The following is a 15,215-nucleotide window of genomic DNA, read 5'->3' on the forward strand; positions in this document are numbered from 1 at the left end:
TTGGTTGGATCCGTTAATCGCCCTCGTTTTGTTAATCCTTCCTTTCGTTTCGTAGTGCCGTGTGTTCGTTTGTGCATTCAAATCCTTATTCGCGTGTTTTGTATAGAATGGTTTTCTTGTTCTTGTTACGGCGCGTGCGGAGCGCGGGACGTGACATCCCCGCCCTTGGAGTTCAAATTTCCAAAGGAAATTTGACTGATGGTATCTCTGAGTTCGCTCAAGGCGGACGTAGATGTCGTTGGTAGTTGAGTGACGACCGGTGTTATCGATATCCCTTGAGGCTGTGCTGTTTGATCATCGATATTTCGTCTTCTTTTGAGGTATAGTAGCGGGTGGGTGACTGAGCCGCATATTGCTCCTAATATGGCGATTCACATTCGTAAGTTTCACGTAACTGGTATCCGTGTGCGGCTATATCTATTATTGTTTTGATTAGTTTAAATATTGCGAGTATTCCAAATATTGCTGCACTGACAGTTCCAAATTCCATAAAACCAGTCCATAAGCTTGATACGGTATTTTTCGCTATTGTCGTTAATGTGTTTTGTCCATCATTCCCAGGATGTTTACTGTTCCAGGGACGATTGTTTTTCCTGTTGCTCCTCTGGCCAATGCGTTCAAGACTGCAGATTTTCTGCCGGGAACATGACGTGGTCCCGTAGTGCATCGAGGTCTTTTGGGTATATATTCCGCTCGTGGCCAACGACGATGGTGCTGAATATCGCCACGTTTGGCGCACGTCCGGGCGGAGTTCCTGTGGTGCGATTCCTTTGCCAAACGGGTAGTTCCGAGTAGCATTTTGTTGTATGTCGTACCTTTACTTGTACCGGAATTCATTTGACTATATGGACCGCTTCTCCTGCGATCAAAGCCATGTGTCCTGGGTTTTGGTTATGGTGTATGCAAATTCGTCGGGCGGTAAGTTTGCCAAGCTTAAAGCGTTCTCTATTAGTTTCTTCTGTGTGGTGTATCTTTGCGTCAGTGTATCATGGTATAATGTTTTCATTTCTCGAGTTTATCAGAAATAGGAATAACCTTTTATAGAAAAAGAAAATTTTATATTTATATATATTTGTTAAGGAAATTCGAGGATATGGGAATACAAATTATTGCCTACATTTCCCACACAACAGTTATACATCTATATTACTCTCTGAAGAACGTCTTGCACGCACGCTGGTCGCCGACCGACTATCCTAGATTCTTCTAACATCTGGCAACAGTCTTTTGTCTCCACTAAGACCTTGACGCCCTCTGGCCCTTACACAAACACTCTCATGTACAGTGTAAATGTATCACTTCCCTAACAATGTTATATTTTTTTTCTTTCCTTTTTTCTTCTTCCCCTTTTTCTTTTTTTTTTTGTTTTTTTTATTGTTAAAACCTTTGTTTTATTTTAGGTTTTACGTACTTGTTATCAGTGAAAATAAATATTATGAATACTACTTGGATTGTAATTATATACATATATGCGTACGTATTGGTAAGTAGTATAAGTGAGATTTGTTTTATTGTTATAAATATATAAGTATATATCATCAATAGGAATAAATATCACAAATGTACCTTGTTTTCGAGTATATATATATATATGTGCGTGCAATGGTAAATATGACGGCTTATTTTTATGAGTCACTTGCATTATCAATGGAAGTGAATGTTATAAATATCGCCTACTTTACAACATGCGTGTATATATATATAGTGGTGAACATAAGTGAAAATTATATGCATAGTTATAAATGTTGTTTGTTTACAGGTGGATAGCATCAGTGTTTGGTTTCGTGAGTGGCGTACAAATACTTTACAGTTCCACTGTGTGGATTGCTATTCATGTTCTTCCATCCGTCGTTCAGAAAATGGTTGATGAGTTCGCCATCAGTTCTGTACACACATATAAAAATAGTTAATGTATATATGTAGTATCGTGAGTGAGAGGCCTGGGAGTTGGCGGGTGAACCGCGTGGAATGTCGCGAGAGCCGAGGCGTTTGTTTTTGATCGCGTAGTTTTGGAAAGAGGAGACCTACGTGATCTTGGCCACGAGCGGTTGCCAAGGGACGGGAGAAAAGGAATCAACAAACGGAGTTTGCGAGTGGCGTTGCCGAGAGAGTGTTGATTGCATTTTGTGAAAGTCGAGTCGTTATCTAATTATTTAGTTGTGCTGTTTCCTGTACGTTTGGTGTGAATAGTTCAGGTTGAACAACAATCGTCTTTTTCTGTCCGATTAACATCTGTATCATCCATTCCTTGTAAATATATTATATCACGATATTACATTTTTGGGGGCTCGTCCGGGATTGGACAAGACAGAAAACGAAACGGTTTAACAGAGCTATTCGAGCTAGTTGTGAATTTACCGGTACGCGGTGCGATAAAAGACGATATCGTTGACTGTTTAAGTTTGTGTAGTGTGAAAAATGGCAAACGTCGGGGACGAACGATTGTCGGGTGAAGAGGGTTCGACGCTGGAGGAGCTGAGGAGTAAGCTCGCACGAATGAACCTCCCTATATCTGGTGCGAGGTCAATGCTGATTGCAAGGCTGAATCGGGCGTGTAGGGCTGGACAATCGTATCCTAAGGGATCGACGGGCGGTGAAGAGCTAACCGGTCAACGAGATTTAGGAAATGTACAGAGAGCTGAGCGTGATTGTAACGAAGATGAAAATTTTGAGAAAATGAATACGAAGGAGTTGAAGGAGCGCCTCGCTAGTTTGGGTTTAAAAACGACGGGAAGAAAAGTAGAATTACGCGCACGGCTACAAGCGGCCATGGATGGTAATGACATATCGTCGGAAGAAGAAAGCGACGACGAAAGTGAGTATGAAGATGACAAAAAAGACGCAAGAGGATACAAGAGAGGTACGCGAAGGGTGTATCAGGACCGTGATGAATATTGTCGAAGGGCATGTGTTGGTTCGACACTGAGTTTTAGAGACGTCGAAGATGCATTAGAGTCGTTTAGTGGCAACAAAGGTGAAAATGTCGAACGATGGTTCGAGTCGTTCGAGGAAGTCGCTGATACGTGCATGTGGTCGGATGGGCAGAAGGCAGTCTACGCGAGGAAGCTGCTGAAGGGATCAGCGAAAATATTTGCGAGCTCCGAGTGTCATGCCAGGACTTGGCATGAGTTGAAGAGGGGGCTAGTGAAAGAATTTTCGAGGAAAGTCAACAGTAGGCAAGTACATCAGAAACTTGAAGAAACAAAAAAGGAGAGTGATGAAGCATGTTTGGCTTACATGTACCGCATGCTCGAAATAGCCAACCATGTGGACATAGAGGAGGAAGCAAAGGTGGAATACATAGTGGATGGAATAATAGACGACGAGAACAATAAGGCTATATTGTACGGCGCTACGTCAATCAAAGAGTTGAGGAAGAGGTTAGTGATGTACGAAGAGCAGAAGAGTCGCAGAGTAAAGTCGATTGTGAAGCCGGCTAAAACCCAGAAGAACGGGAAGCCCAGTCAATCTGTAGATGCAATGAAGAAAAGAAGATGCTTCATTTGCGGTAGTGAGGATCATCTAAGTGTTAAGTGTCCGGAGAGGGGAGAAGGTGTTAGGTGTTCCGAGTGCAGCGGATTTGGACATATTGCAGCGAGGTGTACGGCACGACCGAAAGAGACTTGCGTAGTGTCAAGATCCGAAAAGGGGAAGTATGTGAAGGAAGTGGCGATAGATGATTGTAGGTTTGTGGCACTAGTGGATACGGGTAGTGATCTCACGTTCATTCGATCAGACGAGTATGCGAGGTTAGGGTCACCACCCCTAGGTAAATGCACGCTTAAGTTCGACGGTGTTGGTTCCGCTGGCAATGAGACCTGGGGTGAATTCACCAAGGTAATGACGGTTGATGGGTGTAAACTGCCAATCACTTTGCACGTTGTTTCAAACAAAATATTGACGAAGCACGGCCTGTTGTTAGGCACTGATTTTCTGGATCAGGTAGAGTTACGGGTTAAACGAGGCGAAGTGACTTTCTTGCGGCTTGACGAACAGATTAACAAAGACGTGCCGGATGTGTTTAGAGTTAACGTGGTAGAACAGACCGACGAAACAGACCTAACACACGTACGGGAACCGCATTATCGTGAAGCGATTCGCGATATCGTTAGGGGGTATAGGCCGGAGAAAAAGCGGGACGTTGGGATAACGGCAAAAATCGTTTTAAAGAGTGACAAACCTGTGGTTCGAAGGCCGCGATGATTGGCGCCTTCGGAGAAAAAAGAGGTGGACGAGTTGATGGAATTATGGACAAATGAAGGCACAATAAAACCGTCAAACTCAGAATATGCAAGTCCCATAGTTGTAGTTAGAAAGAAAGATGGTTCTATCAGAGTCTGTGTTGATTTTCGCGAGCTTAATGAACTTATTGAGTGTCCACATTTCCCATTGCCTTTAATTGATGATATTTTAGATGCATTGCAAGGTACTCAGTTTTTCACAACGTTGGATTTAAAGAATGGTTTTTTTCACGTGTGTTTAGACAAAGACAGCCGAAAATATACATCTTTCGTTACGCCATCGGGGCAATATGAATTTTTGAAGTTGCCGTTTGGTTTAAAGATTTCACCCATTGTGTTTCAGAAGTATATTTCGATGATCTTTAAGGAACTAGTAGGTAAAGGTATTGTTATCGTGTATATGGATGACATTATTATTCTTGCAAAGAATTTAGAGGAGGCGTGGGAACGTTTGCAAATGGTCATAGAGTTAGCTGAGCAGTATGGGCTAATTATAAACTGGGGAAAATGTCGTTTTCTGCAGCAGGAAATTGAATATTTGGGGTATATAGTCTCAAAAAATACCATAAGGCCGTCTACACATAAAACTAGGGCAGTAGCAAACTTTCCCAAGCCAACATCTGTTAAAAAGGTTCAGAGTTTTTTGGGACTTACGGGGTACTTTCGAAAATTTATTAGGGGATACGCGAAGATTGCTAAGCCTTTGACGGATTTGTTGAAAAAGGAGGTAAAATTTCAGTTCGGCGATCGAGAAGTAGAGGCCTTTGAAATCTTGAAAACAGCGCTTGTCAACGAACCAGTGTTAAAGTTGTATAGAATGGGCGCGGAGACTGAGTTGCATACAGACGCGTCCGCAGAGGGTTACGGAGCAATTTTAATGCAACTAGATCTGGACGATGGAAAATTCCATCCGGTCTACTTTGCCAGCGGAAAAACAACTCTCGCCGAGGCAAAGTACACCAGTTACGAACTGGAAGTACTAGCAATTGTAAAAGCGTTGAACAAGTTTAGAATATATCTGTTAGGTATGCCGTTTACTATCGTCACGGATTGCCAAGCGTTTGCTATGACAATGAAAAAGAAAGATTTGTGTGTGCGTGTAGCCAGATGGGCCTTGTTACTAGACGAGTTTAAGTATCAGGTGTGTCATAGGCCAGGTAAAAGCACGCAGCATGTGGATGCTCTGAGTAGAAACCCCCTGCCGAGCACTATGTATGTAACGGAAAGTGAAGACGGGCTGATTGCACGGTTGAGAAGTGCACAGAACAAGGACGTTGAAGTCCGTAGGATTTTAGACGCCGCAACGTGCAATCAGGTCGATGGGTATGTAATAAGGAACAATATTTTGTATAAAGAGTGTAAGGATGATGTGTTAATAGTAGTACCGAAGGCTATGCAGGTTCAGGTAGTCAGGCAGGCGCACGAGCGTGGGCATTTTGGGGTCACCAAAACAGAAGCTATAGTCAAGAAGGACTTTTGGTTTAAGGGGCTACGTGAAAAGGTCGAGCATGTGGTATCTAACTGTCTCGATTGTATCCTAGCCGAACGAAAATTGGGCAAGCAAGAGGGATATCTAAATCCGTTAGACAAAGGTGACACACCGTTAGACACTTACCATATTGACCATGCGGGCCCTATGACAGCTACAAAGAAAAGATACGCACACATCTTTGTAGTAGTGGATGCGTTCACGAAGGTTACGTGGCTTTATCCTACTAGATCTACTGATACCGCGGATGTTATCGATCGACTGAAGAAGCAAGCGGCTGTTTTTGGGAACCCACGACGAATTATCTCTGATCGGGGAACAGCGTTCACATCCAACGCGTTCCAAGAGTATTGCGAAGAGGAAAATATAAAGCATTTATTAGTCACGACGGGGGCGCCGAGGGGGAACGGGCAGGTAGAGAGGGTAAACAGGACACTCATACCTTTACTAAGTAAACTGACTGCCCCTAAACCCGATGATTGGTATAAACATGTCGACCAAGTACAGAAATACCTGAATTTTACATTAAACAGGAGCACGGGAAAAACTCCTTTCCAGCTACTTGTCGGGGTCGAGATGCAAACTAAAGAAGACCCACAGATCCGAAAATTGGTTGAAGAAGAATGGGTGGTGGAATTCGAAGAGCAACGTCGTGAACTGCGTGAGGACGCGAAAAAGAAAATTGCTGCTACTCAAGAGGAAAATCGGAGGCACTACAACAAAAGAAGAAAAGGTGCGAAACAGTACCTAAGTGGAGAGTTGGTGGCCATAAAGAGAACGCAGTTTGGCCCAGGATTAAAACTGGGAGGAAGATTTTTGGGTCCGTACCGGATAGTGCGAGCAATGCGGAATGATCGCTACATTGTGGAGAAGGTAGGAGAGCATGAGGGGCCAAAACGGTCATCAACTACTGCTGATTTTATGAAACCTTGGGTCATAAACGCCGAAAGTGACGCATCTGATGACAGCGAGATAGAAGGCAACATCTGAGGGCAGATGTTATCGCAGGATGGCCGAGTGTAGTATCGTGAGTGAGAGGCCTGGGAGTTGGCGGGTGAACCGCGTGGAATGTCGCGAGAGCCGAGGCGTTTGTTTTTGATCGCGTAGTTTTGGAAAGAGGAGACCTACGTGATCTTGGCCACGAGCGGTTGCCAAGGGACGGGAGAAAAGGAATCAACAAACAGAGTTTGCGAGTGGCGTTGCCGAGAGAGTGTTGATTGCATTTTGTGAAAGTCGAGTCGTTATCTAATTATTTAGTTGTGCTGTTTTCTGTACGTTTGGTGTGAATAGTTCAGGTTGAACAACAATCGTCTTTTTCTGTCCGATTAACATCTGTATCATCCATTCCTTGTAAATATATTATATCACAATATTACATATATATATTATTTATTGTTTTTTTATATATATAATTTTCGTTTGGATCTGTTCCTTTGTACGAATACTGTATCCCTGCATATAATATAATATATATAATATGTTATAATTATGTTAGTTGTTATTTATTATATATATTTTCCTTAACTCTCTCCCCCTTTTTCTTGTGTTTTTTTTTTTTTTTATTAGTACCTAACATTGCTATTATGATGCTGTATTGTATTGCATTGGCTGTTATTTGTATGTGCGCGCGACGAATTTTTCAACATGGTCGCTCGCGTGTCTCTTTGGTATGGCGTTGGTTTAATGTCAACAGTAACGTGTTGTTGAAATAACTAATTAATTGTTAATCACTATAATTTTATTTAGTAGTGTTTTGTAATATTGTTTTGTGTTTCATGATATTGTGTGTGTCAATACCGTGTGCTACTTTAATGCGATAGCATGGATTGTATTGTTACCGAATTTCAATAGTCATTGTTTCGATTATACGTGACTTGCATTTATGTAAGTCTCGTTTAATTTAGTTAATGTTTTGTGTATTGTGTTACCAGTTATTTCGTGTAGCATAACTTTATTCCTTTGCACCGAGTTCAGTCATGTCTTGTCGTTAATATTTAGTTAGTCTATCTTGATTAATATATATATTTAACAAATATTTAAGAAACAATGGCGAGTGTAGTGGAATCGTTGGACGAAGAAATGGTTTTGACATTGTCGGAAAAGCTTAAAGCATGGGATGCGAACTTTCGCGATATGAGTGCAAAACTCGCCGAATTACAAAGCGGCTTATTCGAACTTAAAACAAGAACCTAAAACACCCATATCGCCGCCGACAACGCAACAAGAGACGGTCCAGCCGAGTGGACATACCCAGCCAATTAAGCTAAAAGATGCGATCGAATCGGTGCCAGTGTTTGACGGATATCGACCATCGGTATTCCACTTTTTAAGAGCTTGTGAGCGCGCGCGAAATATGATTCCCAGATATCAAGAACCTCAATTGGTAAAATTGTTAGTAAATAAGCTCCGTGGACACGCGCTCCTCGCCATCGAAGACACAGAATTAATGAGTCTAAACGATTTCGGAAACAAATTAAAGGATCTATTCGGCCCAAAGAAATCTCTTAACGAATATAAAGGGGAATTAGGAACGATATTTCAACGACCCGGGGAAGACATATTACATTATATGGATCGCGTTAGAAATCTTAGATTGGCAATAATGGACGGAGAAAGAGGCGACTACGGCATCATATCCCCCGATATCCAAGATACTATAGATTGGGAAACGAAAGAAGCTTTCGTTAAAGGACTTCCGAACGAGGTATATGTGCGAGTAAAAATAGCAGGGTACCATACTTTAGAAGATGCGTATCGTCAAGCCGTCAAAGCAACACACGAATTGAAACAAATAACCGATAGAACGCGACCCCAACGACCGACACCCTCGAACTATTACAGATGCGACAACGCACATCCTTCGAACACTAACAACAATATCAGGAACAACCGCCAAGATCGAAGATCGCTACCTCCATCGCAGAATTTTTTGAATTCTACAAGACAAAATATCACGTGTAACTATTGCAAAAAACCCGGGCATCTAGTGAAAGACTGTTACAAATTTAAAGCCCGAGTAGATGCCGGATTAATCGTACCCTATGCTTCGAGACCATCGGGAAACCAAACACGTCCTTCGGGAGAATGGGGCGAGCCACGAAGGAACGATACGCCGAATCGCCCAAGAGTACAGGCGGCAACCAGGCGACCGGCGCCGACGGCAACAAACACAACAAGGACCGCCACCCCCGCGAGATCGACTCCACCACCCATAACGAGAGACAGAGCGAACGCAATGCCGACCATAAGATCGAACGAACAACCACTAAATATTGTGGGGGAGTCATCCCACAACCAAACGAGGTCACAGACAGAGAATCCAGAATCTCAAGGCAAAAGGAAAAGAGGGAAGCACAAGCAACCGGCGAAGGAAAATCATCAGGAGTTGAATTCAGATTCGGAAGGCGACCTCTCCGAATTATTTCAATAAAATTTAACGATTCCCCAACGACCCCAACTGCACGAATAGTTTCCCCAGATCTAAAGACTAAGACGAGTTTATTATTAGACTCTGGATCGGAAATCAACATTATCAAGAAACCTGCTATACTCGATTCAGCCATCATCGACGAAAAGGAATCAATCGAAGTGCGAGGAATTACGGCAACGAGCCTGGTCTTCTTAGGGCAGACGGTAATACAGGTTGCGGGCCATCGGGTTGTTTTTCATGTAGTCGATGATTCATTGCTAATCGATCAAGACGGAATCCTAGGATCCGAATTTTTTGCAGGTTGTAAGGCTCGTTTAGATTATGAGGGAAAACATATCAGATGGGGAAATATTTATATTCCCTTCGATACTAAAGAAAAAATAATTATACCGAAGCGAAGTTCAATAACGTGTTCGATTAATATCGCTAATCCAGAGATAAAAGAGGGATTTATTCCAAGAATCGAGCCGAACAAGGGAATCTATTTTGGTAATGCAGTTGTGAGGAATCATAAAGGAAAAGGTTACATAAGAGTAATAAATACTGCTTCGAGAGATTACGTATTTACAACACCAACGATGGTAATTAAAGAATTTGAAAATCCCCCCGTCCCCGCTTCATAGGACAGCGTGCAATACAGTTCTAAGATCGGAGGAAAGTAGATACGATAAAATAAATGAGTTACTACGACTCGAACATTTGAACGAAGAAGAAAAGGAAAATGCTAAAAAATTGATTCGTAATAATCAAGATAGGTTTCATATTCCAGGAGATACATTGGAAGCAACTGAAGTTCTGGAACATAGGATAATTACAACGGATAATATACCCATCAATACTAAACAGTATCGATATCCACCAATACATCGAGAAGAAATAAATCGACAGGTCCAAGAACTACTAGATACGGACGTAGTGGAACCATCAATATCTCCATATAACTCCCCGTTATGGATTGTACCCAAAAACCCGATTCGCAAGGAAATAAGCGCTGGAGATTAATCATCGATTATAGAAAATTGAACGATAAAACGATTGGCGATGCCTTCCCACTACCCAACATTACAGAAATATTGGATCAATTAGGAAGTGCAAAATATTTTTCCACGTTTGACTTGGCATCGGGCTTTCACCAGATCCGTATGTCACAGGAAGATGCCCACAAAACTGCATTTTCGACACCATACGGGCATTTTCAATTCAAAAGAATGCCCTTTGGATTAAAAGATGCCCCAGCAACATTTCAACGTTTGATGAATTCAATATTATCTGGTCTGCAAGGAATAGAACTATTCGTCTATCTGGATGACATAGTGATTTATTCCACGTCTCTCCAAGAACACGAAATTAAATTTAATAAATTAATGGAAAGACTGAGGAAAGCTAAATTACGATTACAACCTGATAAGTGCGAATTTTTACGACACGAGGTGAATTATTTAGGACATATAATTAGTGAGGATGGCGTGAAACCCGACCCAAAGAAAGTCGAAGCCGTATCAAAATTTCCACGACCAAAGAGGGCGAAAAATATCAAACAATTTCTGGGACTAGCAGGATATTACAGAAGATTTATACCCCGATTTCCCCAAGGTCGCGAAACCATTGACACAACTATTAAAGAAAGACACTCCCTTTAAATGGACAGAAAATCAAGAAAACGCATTCAATAATTTAAAGACAGCGTTAGTGACGAAACCCATCCTGCAATATCCAGACTTTTCTAAACCCTTTAACCTTACTACAGACGCATCAGGATATGCAATAAGCGGTGTACTGAGTCAAGGGCCAATCGGAAAGGATTTGCCGATTGCGTATGCCTCAAGGCTATTAAATCCCGCCGAACAAAACTACTCTACCATAGAAAAGGAGTGTCTGGCAATTGTTTACAGCGCAATGCACTTCCGACCGTATCTTTACGGAAGAAAGTTTACCATCGTAACCGATCATAAACCTTTAGTGTGGATGCATTCTATCAAAGATCCTACTTCAAGAATTTGGAAAGGGAAATTAAAGTTATCGGACTTCGAATTTGATATTGTATACAAAGAAGGCAGGGCGAACGCAAACGCAGACGCATTATCTAGGAACCCTCCGGAAGTTTGTTTACCAATCAGAAAGAGAGAGGAAGTCTCACCGATTCGCTATCCTGTCTCAAAAAGATTCGAAATAGATACGTCAACCGAAGACTCTCCCATATTCGAAGCTAAACCATACGTCTTGCCTCAATCCAGTGATTCTAAAAATCAAGGAAAGGGTTTTACCCGAAAACATTTTACAATAGAAGAAACCCCCATAAAATATTTAGACCAAGCATTAGCAGAAATCGATGTAAGTACAGATAGAGAAATAACCAATCGAGAAAAAGAAGGCACGGATACAACAAGCGAAAAAGAGACCTCCACTGTAATTCCAGAACTAATTCAACAAGGAGAAAAGGACACGAGACCTACGATAACTGCGGAACTAAGAATTTCAGAAACCCGAGACTCAATTGCGAGAGTAAATGACCATAAAGTAGTATTTATAGATATACATGGCAATCCGATAGATAAAGGAGCCTTAGAAATGAAGGAAACGGGAAAATTACCTCGTTATGAAGATTTAATGTTAGAAAAAGCAAGATTGAATTACGATTCTGGAAAATACATTGTATTCCTACCGATAAAGGAAAATAGAAATATTCCAATAACACCAGAAAATTTATTAAACTCGCTAAGATCTCTATTAGACGCAGTAAATGAAAAACAGTTAACTTCGTTCAGCATTAGCAAAGGAAACTTGGAGGAAATACCCTGGCGATATACAATCAGAAAATTAAAGGAAATATTTATGGAAAAAACCTTAACCATCACCATTTGCACTGGGGAAGTAATTACCCCATCTGTGGAAGCGCGGAACAACATAATACGAGAAAAACATGAATCAAGCGTAGCAGGACACAAAGGAAAACAAAAACTTATCAAAGAATACGACAACATTACTATTGGGAAAATATGAAAAAGGAAATTCAAGATTACGTAAGAACATGTAAGGAATGTCAATTGAAGAAACTCACAAGAATAAAAGCAAAGCAACCAATGGTACTTACAGACACACCAGGTAAAGCGTTCGATAAGGTTAGTATGGATATTATAGGTCCATTATCAAAAACCCAAAAGGGAAACGAATATATATTAACTATCCAAAACTTATTAACAAAATACTCAATTGGGATTCCACTAGGAGGAATCTCTTCAGCCGAGATAGCGGACGTTTCTGTAAAGCGATTTATTTGTCGTTTCGGGTCACCGAGAGCTATTCTCACTGATCAAGGAACGAACTTTACATCCTCACTAATGAAGAAAGTAGCAAAGAGATTCCGCATCAAACAATATACCACGACGGCATATCATCCACAAAGTAACGGTTCAATCGAAAGATCTCACCACGTGCTGATAGAATATCTCAAATTATACATTGAAAATTCCAAAAATTGGGACGAATGGGTAGAATTAGCTATGTTTTCCTATAATACCTCTGTACACGAAGGAACGAAATTCTCCCCGCACGTATTAGTTTTTGGACATCTAGCCAGAGAACCTACTGGTGAAGTAATAATCGAAGAGAACATGGAACCAACTTACGCAGAATATCTCGAAGATCTGTTCGATAAAATTAACACCGTACAACGAATGGCAAGAGAAAATTTGATAAAATCCAAACTAAGATCAAAAGAATATTACTACCGACGAATCAACCCCCAAGATTTTAAAATAGGAGATTCGATATATTTACTAAAGGAACCCAGTAAAGGAAAATCTCCGATCAATATACTGGACCATACAAAGTGCTAGAAATCTTGCAGAACCAAAACGTCAAGATCGAAGTAAAAGGGATTCCGCGAACGGTGCATTTAAACAAGTTAAAACTAGCGCATAATCGAAATAAGCAACGAATAAAGCGATTTCAGTGGGTAACGTAGTGCGGTACTATATGTTATAGTGCTGTTCGTCGAATAATACAGATATCGAACACCTAAAAGGAAAAAGGAAAATTATTATACGTGTTTCAATTATTGCTTAAATATAAAACGTGTTAACTCAATGAACAATTAACTAGTGAAAGTGAAAGTTACCTTGTGAACAAGTGATCAACATACAAGAAAGTGTACGTGCAAGTATAGGTTATGGATCGTTGTTCGTGGAACACAATGTATGACAGCTACCTAAAATAAGTGAATAAATTAGTTTCAATTGTCTCGGTGCAAAATACAGGATTACTAAATGTTATAACTATATTATGGATAAATCAAAAGGAGGTATAACACTGTTCGTTGAATAATACAGATAGCGAAAACCTAAAAAGAAAAAGGGAAAATTATTATGTGTACTCCAATTATTGTTTGAATATACAACATGTCGATTCAATAAATAATTAAAAGAGGGGAAGTGAAAGTTACCTTGTAAACAAGTAATCATCATACAAGAAGGTCTACATGCAAAATAGGTTATGGTTCCCTGCTTGCGGAACACCATGTACCAGCTGAAAATAAACGAACGAATTAACTTCAATTGCCTTAATGCAAAGAGCAGCATCGCTAAATGTTATAACGGTGCTGTGGAGGCGTGGCACTGTTTGTCGAATGACACAGATAGCGGAAACTTGGAAAAAGAAAAGAAGTTTATTACGAATGTTCCAATTACTGTTTGAATGTAAAACGTGTTAGTTCAACGAATAACGAAAACATTGAAAGTGCGACTTACCTCGTGAACAATCAATCACCATACAAGGAAGTGTACATGCATGGATTTCGCAGATTAACAAGAAGAAATAAAATAGCTGATAAATATAGAAAGTGGTTAGAAAATAATTAAGATAGATTAATTGAGAGTTAGTAATAAATATAACCGGAGTAAAAGGATATTTTATTATGTATTAATCTACGTAGTATTGTTATATTATTATATCTAACATGTAGAAGTGGATTTTGTACGCATATATGTATATAATTACAATCCAAGTAGTATTCATAATATTTATTTTCACTGATAACAAGTACGTAAAACCTAAAATAAAACAAAGGTTTTAACAATAAAAAAAAAACAAAAAAAAAAAGAAAAAGGGGAAGAAGAAAAAAAAAGAAGAAAAAAAGGAAAGAAAAAAAATATAATATATATAAATATAAAATTTTCTTTTTCTATAAAAGGTTATTCCTATTTCTGATAAACTCGAGAAATGAAAACATTATACCATGATACACTGACGCAAAGATACACCACACAGAAGAAACTAATAGAGAACGCTTTAAGCTTGGCAAACTTACCGCCCGACGAATTTGCATACACCATAACCAAAACCCAGGACACATAGCTTTGATCGCAGGAGAAGCGGTCCATATAGTCAAATGAATTCCGGTACAAGTAAAGGTACGACATACAACAAAATGCTACTCGGAACTACCCGTTTGGCAAAGGAATCGCACCACAGGAACTCCGCCCGGACGTGCGCCAAACGTGGCGATATTCAGCACCATCGTCGTTGGCCACGAGCGGAATATATACCCAAAAGACCTCGATGCACTACGAGACTACGTCATGTTCCCGGCAGAAAATCTGCAGTCTTGAACGCATTGGCCAGAGGAGCAACAGGAAAAACAATCGTCCCTGGAACAGTAAAGATCCTGGGAATGATGGACGAAAACACATTAACGACAATAGCAAAAAATACCGTATCAAGCTTATGGATTGGTTTTATGGAATTTGGAACTGTCAGTGCAGCAATATTTGGAATACTTGTAATATTTAAACTAATCAAGACGATAATAGATATAGCCATACACGGATACCAGTTACGTGAAACTTACGGATGTGGAATCGCCCTATTAGGAGCAATATGCGGCTCAGTTACCCACCTGCTACTATACCTCAAAAGAAAACGAAATATCGATGATCAAACAGCACAACCTCAAAGGATATCGATAACACCGGTAGTCACTTAACAACCAACGCCATCTACGTCCGCCTTGAGCGAACTCAGAGACACCATCAGTCAAATTTCCTTTGGAAATTTGAAC

At 40.4% G+C, this 15,215-nt stretch overlaps 2 long non-coding RNA genes across 4 annotated transcripts; one reads left to right on the forward strand and one right to left on the reverse strand.

The window, feature by feature from the left end:
• Nucleotides 1-202: 202 nt before the first annotated feature.
• LOC143304285 (uncharacterized) lies at nucleotides 203-1,430 on the forward strand. The gene is made up of 2 exons (XR_013061017.1): nucleotides 203-379; nucleotides 579-1,430. It is a non-coding gene; the product is annotated as an uncharacterized LOC143304285 (long non-coding RNA).
• On the reverse strand, nucleotides 900-15,204 carry LOC143304284 (uncharacterized). Of its 3 annotated transcripts, none has more exons than XR_013061016.1 (5): nucleotides 14,466-15,204; nucleotides 13,602-13,684; nucleotides 13,278-13,367; nucleotides 1,118-1,884; nucleotides 900-1,035 (listed from the first exon to the last, which is right to left on the reverse strand). It is a non-coding gene; the product is annotated as an uncharacterized LOC143304284 (long non-coding RNA). The 3 variants fall into 3 exon arrangements; XR_013061014.1 differs by lacking the exon at nucleotides 900-1,035 and having other exon boundaries at nucleotides 1,481-1,884; nucleotides 14,466-14,805; nucleotides 15,006-15,202; XR_013061015.1 differs by lacking the exon at nucleotides 900-1,035 and having other exon boundaries at nucleotides 1,481-1,884; nucleotides 14,466-14,805; nucleotides 15,054-15,198.
• Nucleotides 15,205-15,215: the final 11 nt, after the last annotated feature.

The sequence above is a fragment of the Bombus vancouverensis genome, unplaced genomic scaffold, assembly GCF_051014615.1.
Source record: "Bombus vancouverensis nearcticus unplaced genomic scaffold, iyBomVanc1_principal scaffold0029, whole genome shotgun sequence".
Lineage (NCBI taxonomy): Eukaryota > Metazoa > Arthropoda > Insecta > Hymenoptera > Apidae > Bombus > Bombus vancouverensis.